At 38.6% G+C, this 5,000-nt stretch overlaps 1 protein-coding gene across 7 annotated transcripts in view; it reads left to right on the forward strand.

Annotated features, from left to right (window-relative positions):
* Positions 1–2,720, forward strand: part of LOC122242079 (homeotic protein ultrabithorax) — an 865,946-nt gene extending 863,226 nt beyond the window's left edge. For all 7 annotated transcript variants that reach the window (XM_086556353.1, XM_086556356.1, XM_086556355.1 and 4 more), the window contains one exon: positions 1,730–2,720. The gene's annotated coding sequence lies outside the window, so the exon portion shown is untranslated. The remainder of the gene's footprint in view (positions 1–1,729) is intronic.
* The last annotated feature ends 2,280 nt before the right edge of the window (positions 2,721–5,000 follow it).

A 5,000-nucleotide genomic window follows, 5' to 3' on the forward strand; every position in this document is an offset into this window, starting at 1 on the left:
GCGTATAAGTTCACATCTGCAGGACTTGTAAATCCCCAAATTCATTCGAATGACAATATCTCCATCATAGGTATGTCTAAAATCCTTTTAGACATATTCTTTATGATTTATTTATTGTGAGTTGTCGCTTTTAGAATCATTCGTATATGTGCAACTATGAGTACGAGCTTATGTATGATGAAAGGGCTTATTTATGTGATATATAATATATTTCATAATGTACATCCTTATCCCTTGAAGGTATTATTTGAAATATTTATTGCAACTCGTCTAGAGCATTGGACATTTCATTCCGGGACAACAACCCGCTACGTCTTTACCTTCTGACGTCTACAACATGAACTGACCGTGTTCACCAACGTTCTCGTAAGGTCTCCGTCCCCCCCGACCCCGCCTCCAACGTTGATTCCATAAACGTGTTTCACTCAGTAGCTTTAGTAGCAATTTAATAGATCTGAGTTTGCTGCGCATAGTATATAAAAATCTTGAAAACCAACAGTAATCATCAAACTGAACATACCGAATTAAAATTACATTAATCTGTAAGCTTGATCTTATGGTAGAAAAAATAAATAGGCAAATTTTGTCCGATACAGCGGGGAAGCGAACGAATGTTATTGGAAATACTCTCAGAACAGAACATGCGGCGGAGGAATACACAGGGGGCGGGGCGACGCATGCGCAGTCATCAGCATGAAACATGGCCGCCATAACTTCACTTTATGGTTTGTTTTGATTGCGCGATGTAGTAAAATCCACGCTCTCTACCATGTGCTCCGAAAGGCATATCGGGGAGTCTCTTCCTTCCATTCTCTCTCTTTAAGGTCAATGTCAGCCACTAGCTTAGGACAATTTGACTTTATGGTTCCTTATGGTGATGAGAGCGAGTGTTTTAGCACTTGATATGGCGCTCCAAACCCGCTGCGAATTGGCTGATTGCTATCTTTATTGCTTGCTAACTTACTCTTAAACACACACGTTGGGCGAGATTCCCACACACTTCAGGCGGTTTTATAGACGGGGGGGAATTTTTTAAGGGCGATCTTATGGATGTTTCATCGTTGTGGGAATACTTTATATCTCCGGCGGAGGTTCGGAAGGAAAAGGGAGTTTATCTATAATTATGTACTTATCGTGCTCTTTTGGGGAGTTTAATCTGTAATTTGAAAGAAATTTTATCTTCCTTTTTCACAGAGTCAACTCGTTACTATTAGGAAACATTGAATTTTAAGGAGAATTTAATCTTAAGTGATAATGGAAGGCGCGATGGCGTCTATTCACCCGGCGTTGTTCTTGGGAAATGAGATGAATTACGGAGTAAATTTGTTACTCGTGTTCATTCACTATAATGGAGGAAATATATGGCGTGTCATTAAGGTACTTTTATGTTGAAATTTATTTATTTATTTATAGTTGGAAAATACTTGTCTTTGTTATTTATATGTTTATTTTTCTTACATGGTTTGTTAACCTTAATTCACAGAAAATTCGACGGAAGGAAAGTATATGTTGATTACTGTTATTTTTTAATTTATATTCATTAATATTAAGACAAGTACCCTACTCATGTGATATATATTTTGAGTTCAGAGCGCCGTCGTCGCTTCCAGTGTAGCTGAGTCAAAGTTCATCCTCGATTTTTTAATTAATTTAATGGTTTTTCGTAATCTGAAAAATATCCTAAAGACAGAACCTTTTCTGAAGTATCTAAATTTAATATCTCCGATAGGAAACTTTGCCGCATGCGGACGTGAGGACGGAACAAAGACTGCAAAGCTACCATCGGCGGAGTCTTTTCCGCAGGCCGCCGGCGCCGCCGCCGCCGCTAAGAGCGCCTCTGACGTCACGGGACCTGCGGTGGCCACGCCATTTCCCAGACCGCAAATTCCGCAGTTTGGGACTTGCGTGATCCAACCCTAAGCCTAAACCCACCAGAGACTCCTGGTATACCCACCTGCACACCCGATACTCCGCGAAAACCTTCGAAAAAGCGGGTTATCTCGTGCTGTGCGGGTCGGCGGCGAGGAGGATCTCACGACAGTGCTCTGCAGGGAAGTACGAGGAATAAGCGTTTACAGGACGAGCCGCAGATAGGCCGCCACTGGACCGATTAACGGGGCCGCAATTCTATGTTCAAATTACCAATGACAACTCACAATGGTCGGCCTTAAAATGTGGGGATCCAGTGAGGCATACTGAAGGCATGAAGTATACCATTTGCTTTTCGGGCAAACAAATTCATCAGGGGTTTCTGGGTTGCCCTGTTGGAGTTACTGTCATATTCACATTGTATCCTGGTAATTTTAGCCATGCCTGTGTATACGTATTTGCTATAAGTGTTTGTGTTATCTCTAAATAACGGTTTTCTTGTCTGTGTAATAGCCTAGGCGTAAAGGATAAAGTAAAAATGAAAAAGCTCTCCAGCTTTTCTAAATGTATGTGTCCGTGTATTTAAGAAAAGTAAAAGTTTTTTTTTCAGAAAATTAAAAAAAGAAAAAATATAAAAATAAAAAATATATAAGGTTCTGGAGAGATTTTACAAGCTAAATCCTAAGTCAGTCAGATCTGTCGGTTCAGTACTACCAATGATTTGTAGGAAAACAATGATTTGTAAGCTGATGTTAAAACAGTTCTTTAGGGAAGAAATCCACTGACCATTTAGCAGTTGAGATCATAATATTTATGTAGTAGCGTTAAATAAAAATATCAATCATGAAAAACCACATTATTTTTCCTTTTTTTCCTAGAGGCAAGACTCAGTCCCAAAGAGGGAGACTGCGTTATGACAAAATTTATAAATTTCATAAAGCCATTATTCACACACACTTTGGCAGTGGCTCCTTATATCAGACCAATATGAGGGTCTGCCTGCATTCTGATGAAAGGCCTGCATCACGGACCGCCACTGCCAGCGCACACAGCGGCCGGGGAGGGAAGGTTAGGCCGACCGGCGCCAACAGTCTGCTCCTGTAGGCCTACGTTGAGCAAATAAGCGGATAGGGGGAGGAAGGAGATAGAAATGATATTACTAATGATGATGGAAGAAAATAACAAGATAAGAGAAGAATCTCCGGGATAGAATGACTGTGATTAAGATAGAAAGAGTAGTTTGAAATGCTAGGTGGGGCAGGAAGTTCGGACTAGCGCCTAGGCTACATGAGCGCCACATACCCAACATAGAGCGAATGGTGATGCTATTTCGATTCCCCCCCACCCCCCACCCCCTAGTCGGCCGAAACCTGACAGAGAGATTAATACCGTGGCAGATTTATGTGAGTTCTCTCCCTCGTTGTCAGGTGAGGGAAAATGTATTGCTGAACTGGGAGTTGCTGTTCTGAAAGGCCATTGGAAGAAAACTTTGACAAAAAAAAAAATATATATATATATATATAGTAAATATATATATGATTCTTTCTTAATCTTCGTTCTTCCTTGCGTTTCTTTCTGTCTCTCTTTTAACACCTCACACAAGAAGACGAGAAAGAAGTCCCTCCAAAGGAAGAAAAAAAAAGAAAATTAAAAAAAAGAAAAGAAAAGAAAAAAAAAGAAAAATAGAAAAAGGAAAAAAAAATGTACATACATATATATATATATATGTATATATATATATATATATATATATATATATATATATATATATATCCTTATCTACGTTTCGTATATATTACTTCTTATTCCTCTATAATCATAATCTCAGCGGTGCTTCTAGAAATGGTTAAAACAGTTTTGTTAAACCTTTGTGATATTTTCAAGTTCAGTGTTACTAGACTCGTGCAACATAACGGTCGTAAGTTTAGCTTATCGATTTATCGGGAAGTGCGAGTGAAGCTGAATTATTCATGGCTCTTGTTGGAATTTTGAGGTAATCAAGCATTGTTTCCAGCTGATGAATACATATCCAGATACTGATATCACAGAAAATATGCCATATATATGTATAAATATACGCTCTTTATAACGTCGAAAAAAACGAATATAGAGATTATTTTCTGATAATAAGGTAACGCTTCAATTTATGTTCACCGCACAACGGCCATGGTGTTCCGAAACACGCCGCGTAACTTCCGTAGACTATTTCACACCCCGGGCTAATCTGTCTCTCTTCCCGCTAGAGGGCCTCGTAAGCGACTTATAGCGCACCTGTCCGTCCTCCTTCTCCTTCTTCTTCTTCATTTTCCTCTTCTTCTTCTTCTCTTCCTGGTTCTCTTGCTTAACTTGAGCTCCCTGTTGAACACCTGTAGATCATTGTCATTCCTAAAAGTCATGGTCGTGAGAGTACGTGCGTCTGTTTGTGTTAAACCATTTTTTAATTTATTTGCGATGTGCTGCTGTTACTCTATGCTCAGTCTAGTAACGTGATCCATTAAAGTTTTATTACAGGTGAGAATTTATCGCATACAATATTTATTTGCAGGCTGCTGTGGGACATACATATATATATTGTTTTATTGTTCTCATTGTTTACAACTGTAATTCACTTCCCTGTGTAAATTATTTTGTAGATTTTTTTTAGAGTGTTAGCAATGTTTCCACTTTGTCTGCTATGGTACTTACTCCCTAGTGGAATATATACTGAATGCACTTCCTTTTTATATTCAATTGATAATAACACATACTGCATTTGCTCCACAGATACACGCCGCATATGAGATTACTTTGGAGAAATAGATTGATAAATATTTACTTTGGCGAGCATTGGGTTTTGATACAAGGGAGGCACTCAAAGAAATGCGAATGTACACATGAGTGTAATATCACGTGTCTTTTTTGTTATCATATTAACTATGAATTGATTATGAAGAGGTAATGAATACCTGTAACATTGCGAATCGTTGTTTTGACATGAAATGTGATGTGATTTTTATTTATCATCATTGATCGTTAAGAGACACATTACCTTCTATAAACCGCGGTGACTCGATAACTATTTAAACAGTAATGTACACAATTTTCCACCCACGATAAAACAAAGAAAACCTCACTGAAGATACAAAATCAAA

Source organism: Penaeus japonicus, unplaced genomic scaffold, assembly GCF_977035675.1.
Source record: "Penaeus japonicus unplaced genomic scaffold, GWHDUDI00000001_assembly GWHDUDI00000032, whole genome shotgun sequence".
In the NCBI taxonomy this organism is placed as follows: Eukaryota; Metazoa; Arthropoda; class Malacostraca; order Decapoda; family Penaeidae; genus Penaeus; species Penaeus japonicus.